Below are 12,777 nucleotides of genomic sequence, written 5' to 3'. Positions count from 1 at the left end.
AAAATTGCTGTTTATCTCTCCCTTTAGTTCTGTTGCTATTTGTCTTATATATTTAAGTGCATAAATATTTATAATTGTTATATCCTCTCGATGAACTGACCCCTTTATCATTATATAATAATGATGTATTATACCTTCATCTCTTGGTTACTTTATTTTTTAAGATTTTATTTTGTTATTATTATTTTACGATTTTATTCATTTGTCAGAGAGAGAGAGAGAGCGAGTGCACACAAGCAGGGGCAACAGCAGACAGAGGAAGAAGCAGGCTCCCCACGGAGCAAAGAGCCCAATGTGGGATTTGAACCAAGGTTCCTGGGAGCATGACCTGAGACAACCATATACAGTAGCATAGTTTTCTTGCTTGATCTTAGGATCTTTAATGTATCCTACGATTATAGTTTTTCTATAAAATTTGTTCCAGCAAGTAACATAAGTGACTCATCTAAGTTTTTTTTGTGAAACCACATTTCCTGCTTTGTATTTATATAACTGCTAATTGCTTAATCTAAATGATAGTTTTTTAAACTTATCCCTATTTAGTTTCCTCTTGATACTGTCCTTTAGAAATCATATTGAATCCTAATTCTTTTAACAAAGGTATTATTTATCCTAATAGGTTTTGTAGTCTCCACAAGTTTAGTAAATATGCTTAATGATTTTATCAAAAACATCTAAAACTAGTGTTTTGATTAAACATGGGGTTTGAGAGGATATGTATTTCCTTTCCTTTTCAAATAGTACAAAATTACAATAAAGGAATAAAAAGAGGCATAAGATCCCAGGGACAAAAATGAGTGGAAGAAGAAGAAACCATAGATGAAAAATTTCAACTATTTTTTAGAAGATAAAAAATGGATAGAAGAATGTTAAGTGATTTAGCCAAAGGGAGGAAGGTACACCCTGGGTTGTCTGCAGAGACAAGGAAATGAGTTTACCCAACACAGCCTCCCCAGAGACTCAACACTTGGTGGCAAAATGTCTCTGAAAAGACAAGGATGAGGCTTGAGATTAAAAGTAGGTAATGTTAAAAGAACAAAACAAAATGAAACAAAAAAAGTAATATTTGAAAGTCTTATATGAAGTGGTTGAATCATGCAAACTACTTCTTCCTCCTCTAGGAAACTGGGGATTTTTTTCTCCAAGAAAATGGAAGCTGAGGGTTCTGGATCCAGGAACATCAGATGCATGAAGAGGATAGGGGTTTGGAGCCAAGGAATTAAATGAAAATCTGCATACAGACTGGTGGGTCTTCAAAGTAAAAATGAGCTTCCATTTAGCTTCTTAATGCCATGAATAGGAATTGACAGTCAAGGAATAACCAGATAGTTGAGGAAGCCTCTAAAATAAGAGGCCAGGGGTACCTGGGTAGCACAGTCAGTTGAGTGGCTGACTCTTGTTTTTTTTTTTTTTTGCTCAGGTCGTGATCTCAGAGTCAAAAGATCAGCACAGAGTCTGCTTAAGACTTTCTCTCCCTCTACCCCTCCCCTTGCATGCATCCTTGCTCTCTGTCTTTCAAAATAGATAAATATTTTAAAATAAAATGGGAGGCCAAACAAGTAAGAGAGAGGGCAAAGAGCAAAGGAGGGAGAAAAGTGGGGTTGGGGGGGGAGAGAGTTTTAATCTCTAAGAAATGAAATATTGCATCTTCAAAAGAACAGGATGTTATTTTGAAAATCTTGAAACAGGTAAGAAATAACATTTGCAAATAGAAAATATTATAATTACACCCCCCCTCCAAATAATGGGAGGACTGTGGATAAATTTGAAACAGTTTCCTAGGAATTAGAACAAAAAGATTAAAGGAGGGAAGTAGAAGATAATTTTTTTAAAAGATTTAATTTATTTGAGGCAGAGAGAACATGAGCAGGGGGAGGGGCAGAGGGAGAAGCAGGCTCCCTGTTGATCATGACCTGAGCCAAAGGCAGATGCTTAACCAATTGAGCTACCCAGGTACCACCAGAGAAAAATAATTTTTTTAAAGATTTTATTTATTTATTTGACAGAGAGAGATCACAAGGAAGCAGAGAGACAGGCAGAGATGGGGCGGGGAAGCAGGCTCCCTGCTGAGCAGAGAGCCCGATGTAGGGCTTGATCCCAGGACTCTGAGACCATGACCTGAGCCAAAGGCAGAGGCTTAACCCACTGAGCCACCCAGGAGCCCCAAGAGAAAAATAATTTTTAAAATTCAAGATAGTCTATTATTGGACCTTGTGGTCTAATAGAAATTCAAATATGAGAGGACAGAGAAAATAGAAATGATGCCTAAAAAATCTCCAAAACATTGTCCAAGACATAGATTGTAAATTGAAAATGCTGGAAGAGGGGCGCCTGGGTGGCTCAGTGTGTTAAAGCCTCTGCCTTCGGCTCAGGTCATGATCCCAGGGTCCTGGGATCGAGCCCTACATCGGGCTCTCTGCTCTGCAGGGAGTCTGCTTCCTCCTTTCTCTCTCTCTCTGCCTGCCTCTCTGCCTACTTGTGATCTCTGTCTGTCAAATAAATAAATAAAATCTTTAAAAAAAAAAAAAAAGAAAATGCTGAAAGAACAGTAAAAAAGGCAAAGACCCAAGAGGTGTGATTATGAAATTTGGTAAACTGGAGATACAGAAACTTTACTAAAACCTTCCAGAAAGGGTAACTAGAGGTTACATTCAAAGGACCAATCAGAATGGCATTACATATCACAGTAGTAACAGAGGGAGGTAGAAATGCATCAAGCTGTGTCTTCATATTATCTTCAGTGGGAAAGATTTCCTACCTATAATTTTATTCCCAGCCAAATTATCAATCAAATGTGAGTCTGAAATAAAGATATTTTCAGACGCTCAAGTGACTCCAAAATTCTAGTTCTCATGAGCGTTTTTTTGTTGTTGTTCATAAGTTGCCCATAAATAGCAAGAAAGAAGAAAGCAGGTTCAAGAAGCAGAATTCAAACAGAAGAGCTAAGGGAGAGCCCAAGATGACAGCTATGTAGCCAGTCCAGAGCATCCTGGAGCAGAGTGAAGCAGAAGAAAGAACAAAGGGTTTCGGGAATGTACGGCTGCAGGAAAAAGACCGTATCTGACGTATTTGAGCATATGGAAAATATCGATAGACATGTGACAGATGTTGGAGCTTTTGAGGAAAAGCTAAAAATACATAGGAAACAAAACAACAACAACAAAAATGAGGTAGTCATTAATTTGCAGAGAGAAGTACCTGGTCTTACTGCTCTACTTGGCTGAGTACTGACTGGTATCTCTCCAGTCCTTTTACTCTGACTCTTGATTTAAACGAAGACCCATGAAATTACATGGGATGTGGAGAATGGAGGCAGAAGTTGAAACTAAATACTTACATTCCACAGCAGGATGTCAATAGACAAATCTAAATTTGACAAGTCAAGCCTATTTAGAAAAAGAAAGGCAACCAGAACCTCCTAGAAGAGTCTATAGGATGTAGTGGTAAGGAGGACTCTGTTTTTCCAGTCCTTTTGTCTTGGTTGATTTTTTTTATATAAAAAGTCAATGAAATTATATACTATGTTGTAGAGACCTCTTTCCAGATACTTATCAGTTAATTAATACCAGGCAAATATCTAGCTATATCATGCATCCTTTATTTAGTTGTCTTGTTCATAATCACACCATTGTCTGACTCATATCATGGCCCAAGAAGTCTAGTAGATTTCCTTTAACTATTAACTTGGTATTACTTTCCCTGAATGACTTTCTTAGGAAGTTAGTTCTTCAGTTCTGCTTTAAAGAGTCTTTGTTCTAATTTAACATTGCTTCTCTTGGTTCCTTTTAAATTTAAATATTTCTGACATGCAGTTAGGATATCCTGGGTGCTGTGTACTTTATTTGATTCTTGTGTTATCTAAAACAGGAGAATGCTTTTTCTACAAATAAATACCATGGCTGTGTTAAAATACTATTGCTTTGGAAATATTTCCATAACAGTAAGATGATTTAGAATGTGTGTTTGTGAGTGAATTGTAAAATTACTATCTGACATATGTCTTGGAAAATTCCACAGCTTCTGCCAGTTTTCAGTTTCTGGCACATTGACTAGAATTTGTACATGAGGAACTCAAACTCTACTTTTCCCTTGATTTACCAATCCCTGCGGTGTTTTGGAATATGAGATTAGAGTTTAAATACTTGGTAATCCTGAGTCAGATCCCATTATTGCCTGGCCTGTATCTACTCTTAGTTCTTTAGTGTTTATATAGTAGATGGGGTGGGGCTGGGGCAGTGAAGGAGGAGGAGTGAGAAGGACAAGTAATTATATTGTTACTTTGAGTTATCAGTTCTTTTCTTTCACTTCATAACCTCCAAAGATGTTTTCAGTAGGGCATGGAAGATTTCCTGGATTGAGCAGCTTCCAAAATGAGTTCCAGTCATACCAAGCGGATCACCAAAGTTCATGGTGTCGTGAGGGCCCTAAAATGTTGCTGGGGTTAGTTAAAACTGAATAAGTGAAAGAAATAACAGAAAACAGAATAAAGGTGTACACTTATTTTATACTGAGAGCAATGAATTGGTAGTAGATACAGATTTTGGTTAGTAAACAGAAGTCAGGATAAAAGAAAGCTCAGAATGTTGAGTCAGATGTTAGAAGGTGTCCAAAGCAGAAAGTTTGACCTATTAATTATGTATCTGTTCTCTAAGTGTATTCCTTCCTCGGTATTTTTAATCTAGGAATTTCTTTCTTATGATAAATTTACTTATGAGATGGTAATGCACTGGCAATAGTTTTTATTTAAAATGCAATTTTATTTCTATTCGGGACAAGATGTAGGGTGGAGGAATTACAAACTGATTTTGTTTTAGGTTTATTTAGCCATACAAAAATGTTTTTCCTCTTAGATTCTGGCAAGAAAATCAGCCAATTGGAAAAACATCTGGTGTTAGTTGAATGAAGGAATGGCATAATGAGTAAAAATTACTTATAGGAAAAAACGGTGAAAAGAAAATCTTATGTAGCTTTAACTCTGGATTTCTTTATTAAAAAAAATGTTTTAAGGAGAGGAAGAGCTCTTTATTACTTTTTAAATTTTATTTATTTATTTATAAGTAATCTCTGTGCCCAACATAGTGCTTGAACTCATGACACGAGATCAGGAGTTGCATGCTCTACTGACTGAGCCAGACAGGCGCCTCCTAAAATTTCATTCTTAATTTTTCACTAAAATTTTCCTCTTACCAAAATATTTGACCTGTGTTGGGCTCCCTTTGTGTGTCTCAAGTTTTACTCAAATCTGTAATCATGAGTCATAAACATTATATGAAGAGCCTGTTTTTGTAGCTTTTGCTGTAACAAGCACTCTAAGACTTAGTGGCTTAAAACAATTAATTATTCAGCCCAACAGGACTTCTGCTGGTTGCTGGAAAAGTCACTCACGAAGCTCCAGTTGTCTGGTGGCTTGACTGGGACTTGAGTGTCTAAGATAGCCTCACTTATAGTCTGACACCTGTGTGTCACTGTCAGCTAGTACTCTTTTTTCCACATGGTCTCTCATCATTCAGAGAGTTAGCCTGAATCTTTTTTTAACGTGGTGGCATGAGTGTTTCAAGAGGGTAAAGCTTCAGTGTCTCTTAAGGCTTAACCTTGGAAATCACACATTGTTACTTCCACCACATTGTTTTGGTCAGATTAAGTCACCATGTCAACTCAGATGCAGAGGGTGAGAAAACAGACTCTACCTTTTAAAGGGAGGTACAGCAAAATCCTATTGCAAAAAGGCATTGCCATAAAGAGTTAAGATTTATTGAAAACCATTATTATGAGTTTCTACCATGGTCTTCCCTCTGACTCCAGTGATTCACATTCTTATCACATGCAAAATATCCCCTCCAGTGGTCCTCATATGCAGTTCCTCTTGATCCAGAGACCTTTGAACTAAAAAGTTATCTGCCCCAAACACACAATATATACACTCTTGTCACAGGGATGGAATAATGACAATAGATATTCCCTCTAAAAAGGGGGTGATAACAGGAGGCATGTAGCAATTATGGGTTCTTACCAGTTCTGAAATCTAGCTGGGCACATGTTGTCAGGGTCATCTACTCCAGAATCAGGAAATGTACCTTGACTGGGGCCCAGTTCTGCTTCCTTGGAATGGTTCCCTAATCTGTTGTTCTCTGTGATTCTTGGTACCACATTCCGGGCTCTTAATGCTGCTTTCAGACAGTTCTCTCCTACTACGTAAGAAGTGTCTTATGAAGCTGAATATCTTTCTCAGTGACTTCCTTTCTATAGAAAGTTGGGATCCTAGAGACCTCTTCATTTTGAATAGTCTCTGTTCCTTTTTTTTTTTCTTCGGTACATACTCTTTTAAAATTTCTAGGATTTTTCGTGCTCGCTTCGGCAGTACATATACTAAAATTTCTAGGATTTTTAGGGCCCCTGGGGGCTTGGCTGGGCATCCGACTCTTGGTTTTGGCTCAAGTGATGGTCACCAGATTGTGAGATCCAACCCTGTGTTGGGCTCCACACTCAGCACAGAGTCTGCTTTTCCTCCTCCCTCTGCTTCTCCCCACTCATGCTCACTCGCTCTCTCTCAAATAAATAAATAAAATCTTAAAAAAAATAATAAAAAAACCTTCTAGGATTTTTTATGAATCTGATTTGTGTTATTCTCTGTCCCAAAAGCTACAATATTACAACTCATTTTAACACAGGCCTTTCTCTAGTTTGGTTGTAGGCTGTTGTGGCGTAATTCCCTTAAGCTTCTTAGAGGGCTTCTTGTCTAGTTGAGAGAGTCAGCTAGGTATGGCTTCAAAATTTTCTGAGGTTTTTTAAAAGGAACCTATAGCCAAATCTTTTATCTGATATTTACCTTGTGGTTAGTTCTCATTTTGAGAATGTTATGGCCTGAGAGACAGAAGATGAGGAATAGTTTCAGTTTCCAGTATAGCAAGATCTAAGCCCTCTATATATCTTCTAATTTTTTTTTCTTTCAAACTGCAGTTCTCTCTTTAGTGTATTTCTTACCATACTTTATTATATACAGCTAAAGGACTAATTACCACTTCCAAAGCAGCTAATATAAACATGTTTAAAGACTAAAGGAGCAGCACCTGCGTGGATCCATCAGTTAAGCTTCTGACTCTTGGTCTCAGCTTAGGTCTTAATCTCAGGGTCATGAGTTCAAGCCTTGCCCTGGGCTCCATGCTGAGCATGGAGCCTACTTAAAAAAAGAAAAACAAAACTAGAGGAAATCAGGTTTAAATAATTAAAGGAGAGTATGATGACAGTGACTCAAATAGAGAATGTCAATGAAGAAATAGAAATTTATAAAAAAAAGAATCAACTGGAAATTCTGAAGTTGAAAAGTAAAATAACTAAAAAAATTACCAGCAGAGGAACTCAGAATCAAATTGGAGATCACACAGAAAGAGAATCTGTGGACTTGAAGACAACAGTAAAATAACCCAATTTGGAGAAAAGAATGAAACAAAATTAACAGAACCTTGTGGGACATCAACTGTACCAGCAATACATATGTAGTTGGAGATGGGAGAGATAGAAAAAAATATTTGAAGAAATAATAGCTGAAAATTTCCCAAATTTGATGAAAAATGTGTATCTACACATCCAAAAATCTGAGTGAATAAGACTAACACAAAGAGGTCTACACCTGGGCATGTTTTTATTGAACTGTTTAAATCCAGATACAAAGAAAAAGTCTGGAAAGCAAGACAGAAAGAATTCATGATATACAAGAGACTAGCAATACGATTGATAGCTGACTTTTCACCAGAAACAATGGAAGCCAGAAAGCAGTTGGTTAACAAGTCAAAGTGTAGAAAGTAAAAATTGTCAATTAAGAATTCTATATTTGTGGGGCACCTGGGTGGCTCAGTGGGTTAAAGCCTCTGCCTTCGGCTCAGGTCATGATCCCAGGGTCCTGGGATCAAGCCCCACATTGGGCTCTCCGCAGAACCTGCTTCCTCCTCTCTCTCTGCCTGCTTCTCTGCCTACTTGTGATCTTCGTCTGTCAAATAAATAAATAAAATCTTTAAAAAAAATTTATATTTGATTGGGAGGGAGACAAACCATAAGTGACTGTTAATCTCACAAAACAAACCAAGGGTTGATGGGGGGTGGGGGGGTGGGGTTATGGACATTGGGGAGGGTTTGTGCTATGGTGAGTGCTGTGAAGTGGGTAAACCTGGCGATTCACAGACCTGTACCCCTAGGGATAAAAATATATTATATGTTTATAAAAAATAAAAAAATAAAATGAATAAATAAATTAATTAATTTAAAAAAAAAATTCTATATTTGGTGCACCTGGGTGGCTCAGCCTGTTGGGGGTCTGCCTTCGGCTCGGAACATGGTCCCGGGGTCCTGGGATTGAGCCCTGCATCAGGCTCTCTGCTCAGCAGGGAGTCTGCTTGCTCACGTGCTCTCTCTCTCTTTCTAAAATAAAGAAAATCTTAAAAAAAAAAAATTCTGTATTCACGTATCAAAGGACACTCAAGAACCTGAAAAGACAACCTAAAGAATGGGAGAAATTATTTGTAAATCATACATCTAAATAATCATATATCGAATATTTAAAGAACCCTTACAAAGCAGTTGCAACAGAACAACCCAATTTTACGAGGTCAGAGGACTTAAATAGACATTTCCTCAAAGAAAATACACGAAAGGCTAACAAACATGAAAATAAGCTCAACATCATTAGTCATTAGGGAAAGGCAAATCAAAAGTATAATAAAATAGCACTTTATACCCACTAGGATGAATATAATTAATAGAAAAAGTGGGAAGATAAGTATTGGCTATTATGTGGAGAAACTTGTGTTTTTTAAGTAAATTCCACCCAGTGTGAGGCTCAAACTCATGAGCCCTAGATCAGGAGTTGCATGTTCTCACTGACTGAGCCAGCTAGGTCCTCCCAATGTGGAGAAGTTTAAAACTTTTATATTGTTGGTGGCAGTATAAATTGGTAAGTTAGTTTGAAAAACACTTTGGTGGTTCCTTAAAAAGTTAGAAGTACCATATAACTCAGAAAATCCACTCCTAGACAGATACCAAAAGAACTGAAAACAAATATTCACAAAAGTACTTGTGCACAAATAATGTTCATAGCTGCAGTATTCACAATGGCCAAGAGGTAGAAGCAATCCAAATATCCATTGACAGATGAAAGGATAAACATTTGGTATATCCATACAATGAAAGATTCATCAGCCATAAAATGGAATGGATTACTGAGATATGGTACTGTATGGGTAAACCTAAAAAATGAAATAAGCCAAACCTAAAAGATTACATTGAATGATTCCACTTATGTGAAGTATCCAATTAGCGATAATCGCGCCTTAGATAAACCTCATTGGCTATGATACTGCCACTGCGCAAAGCTTTATGTGAAGTATCCAGAATAGGGAAATCTATAGTGATAGAAAGGAGAATAGTGGTTGGCTAGGTCTAAGAGTTGGAGGAGATGGGATGGTAGGTTGTGGGAATGATTACTTAATGAGGACTGGGTATCCTGGGGGAATGAAAACTTTAAAACTAGAGAGATGTGGCAGTTGTGTAGCATTGTAAATACTAAATGCCATTGAACTGTACTTTAAAATGGTGTATTTTATGTGAATTTTCCTTCAAAAATAATTTAAGTGAATTCTGAATCCAGCAAAGCTATTACTGAAAAATATAGGCAAAATAGAGACATTCCCAGAATAGCAAACATGGAGAATTTGTTGTTAGCAGACATGAAATATACTGCTTTACATGAAATACTAAAGGAAGTCCTTTGAGCTGAAAGGATATGGTTCCAGATGGTAACTTGAAGGAAAAGCACTGTAAAAGTTAATTACAGGAGTAAATACAGAAGGCTATAAATACATTTTTCTCTCATATTAGTTCAGCTGAATTAAAAGACACTTGTGTAACACAGTAATGATAAAACTGTATTACTGGGCTTTTAAGATAAATATGTAGGGGCCCCTGGGTGGTACAGTTGGTTAAGGGTCTGACTGTTGATTTCAGCTCAGGTTCATGAGATCAAGCCCTGGGTTAGGCTCAGAGATCAGCAAGGAATCTGATGAAGTTTTCTCTCCCTTTTCTTCTGCCTGTCCCCATGCTCATTTGCTCTCTCTGTCTCTCAAATAAATAAATAAATCTTTTTTTTTTTTTTAAGATTTTGTTTATTTATTTGACACACAGATCACAAGTAGGCAGAGAGGCAGGCAGAGAGAGGGAGGAAGAAACAGGCTCCCTGCTAAGCAGAGAGCCCGATGCGGGGCTCGATCCCAGGACCCTGGCATCATGACCCGAGCCGAAGGCAGAGGCTTTAACCCATTGAGCCACCCAGGCGCCCCTAAATAAATAAATCTTAAAGAAAAAAAAGATATATATGTAACAAATGATAATAACAAAAAGGAGGAGGGGGAAATAGATTTCTTTTGGAGCAAAGGTTTTCTATTTTACCAGAATTAAATTAGTAATAATCTAAAATAGATTGTGATAAGATACCTTTTTTTAGGGGCGCCTGGGTGGCTCAGTGGGTTAAAGCCTCTGCCTTCAGCTCAGGTCATGATGCCAGGGTCCTGGGATCGAGCCCCGCATCAGGCTCTCTGCTTAGCAGGGAACCTGCTTCCCTTCCTCTTTCTGCCTGCCTCTCTGCCTACTTGTGATCTATCTGTCAAATAAATAAATAAATAAAATCTTTGGAAAAAAAAAAGATACTTTTTTTAAACAACAGAAAAATTACAATCGTACTCTAGGAAATACCAACTTTAAAGAAGATAGTAAAAGAAGAGTAAAAGACCTAAGACATAGAGAAAACAAACAGCAAAATGAGAGGCATCCGACTAAATCAATAATTACATTAAATGTGAATGACTTGTATACTTAAAAGGCATAGATTGTCAGACTGGATTTAAAAAAACATTCAACTTGAAAAAAAAATCAACTTTTTATGCTGTGTAGAAAAGGCACACTTCAGACTCAAAGCCACAGATAGATTGAACATAAATGAAAGAAGATATACTACATTTGTACTAGCCTTGAAGAATCTAAAATGAAATTAAGAATACAGTTTGGGGCACCTGAATGGCTTAGTTGGTTAAGTTTCAGACTCTTGGTTTCAGCTCAGGTCATGATCTCAGGGGCCTGGGATCAAGGGCTGCATAGGGCTCTGGAGGCTGCTTGAGATTCTCTCTCTCTTCCTCTTCCCTTCCCCCTGCTTGCACTCTGTTGCACTCTCTCTCTCTCTCTAAAAATAAATAAATCAATCTTATAAAAATACATTTTGATTCACAATCGCATCAAAAAGAATAAAATACTTGGGAATAAATATAGCAAAAGACTTAACACACTGAAAATTATGAAACATTGCCTGTTATGAAACAAGACCTAAAAAATAAACAGACATTCCAAGTTCATGGTTTGGAAGACTCAGTATTGTTAAGATGGCAGTTTTCTCCAAATTGTTCTATGGAATCAGTGCAGTCTTTGTCAATATCCCAGCAGGCTTTTTTTGCAGAAATTGGCGAGCTGGTTCTAAAATTTGTATGGAAACACTGCAAAATAACGAACACAGTATGAGGAGTTACACTTCCTGGCTTCAAAATAATATAAAGCTGTGGGAATCAAGATAGTGAGTTATTGATCTAAAGATAGACCTATAAAGTAATGGAACAGTACTGAGAATCTAACAATAAATGTTTACATTTGTGGTCATTTGGAGACAGAATTGGAGAAAATATTTGCAGATTGTATAGTCCATAAAGGGCCTATATATATACAAAGTCCTTAAATATAGAAAGAATTGTTAAGTCTCAATGGTAAGACAACCCAAATAAATGGACAAGTCATTTGAATACGTATTTCACCAAATAGGTCATTTGGGTAACATGAAAAGACTCTTATTAACATTAGTAATTACAGAAGAGCAAATTGAAACCATGATATACCAATTCGCTAATGTTAAAAAGATAGACAACAAGTGATAGATAGTACAATATAGACACACTGGAACCCTCATACATTGCTGGTGGGAATGTAAAATGGTATAGCCACTTTGGAAAACAATTCAGTGATTTCTTTAAAAGTTTAAAATAAACTGCAGCACTTGGTTGGCTCAGTTAGTAGACCGTGCAACTCGACCTCAGGGTTGTGAGTTCGAGCCCTACATTGGTGTAGAATTCACTTAAAAAAATCTTAGGGTGCCTGCGTGGTTCAGTTGGGTAAGTGTCTGACTCTTGGCTTTGGCTCGGATCCTGATCTCAGGGTTGTAAGATTGAGCTCAGCATCTCCATGCTCAGCAGAGTCTGCTGGAGATTCTCTCTCTCCCTCTCTTCTCCCCGCCGCCACTAGTGTGCATGCACTCTCTCTCAAATAAATAAAATCTTTTTTAAAAATAAAAATTAAAAAAGGTATAAAATTTAACTTAAAATACAAATCAGCAGTTCTCCATCTTAGATTCTTTTTTTTTTTTTTTAAGATTTTATTTATTTGACAGAGAGACAGAGAGGGAACGCAAGCCAGGGGAAAGGGAGAGGGAGAATCAGGCTTGCTGCTGAGCAGGGAGCCTGATGGGGGCTTGATCGCAGGACCCTGGAATCACGATCTGAGCTGAAGGCAGACACTTAACCTACTGAGCCACCCAAGTGCCCCTATTAAAAAAAAAAAATTGGCAAAGCACTCTGCTGGAAAGATACAGAGTATTAAAATCATGGAAACCTGATGGGGATTTATAATCAAAAGAGTATTACCAGATCCCTACAGTATAAATAACATTCATTGGTTCACCAATTTTTGGGCTCTGTT

General features: G+C 37.4%; 1 protein-coding gene and 1 non-coding gene across 5 annotated transcripts in view; one reads left to right on the top strand and one right to left on the bottom strand.

Moving 5' to 3' along the window:
- FBXL20 (F-box and leucine rich repeat protein 20) overlaps nucleotides 1-12,777 on the top strand; it is a 96,865-nt gene that overhangs the window by 33,477 nt on the left and 50,611 nt on the right. Inside the window, exon 1 of one of the 4 annotated variants that reach the window (XM_032871483.1) lies at nucleotides 1,122-1,245. The exons of the other annotated variants lie outside the window; for them this stretch is intronic. The gene's annotated coding sequence lies outside the window, so the exon portion shown is untranslated. Of the gene's footprint in view, nucleotides 1-1,121; nucleotides 1,246-12,777 lie in introns of those variants that run through there. 4 annotated transcript variants of the gene reach the window in all.
- LOC116876119 lies at nucleotides 9,221-9,364 on the bottom strand. The gene has a single exon (XR_004384338.1). It is a non-coding gene; the product is annotated as a U4 spliceosomal RNA (small nuclear RNA).

This window comes from Lontra canadensis, unplaced genomic scaffold (assembly GCF_010015895.1).
Source record: "Lontra canadensis isolate GAN:19392208 unplaced genomic scaffold, GSC_riverotter_1.0 scaffold43, whole genome shotgun sequence".
Classification (NCBI taxonomy): domain Eukaryota; kingdom Metazoa; phylum Chordata; class Mammalia; order Carnivora; family Mustelidae; genus Lontra; species Lontra canadensis.
This window is presented reverse-complemented; position numbering and strand designations above follow the sequence as displayed.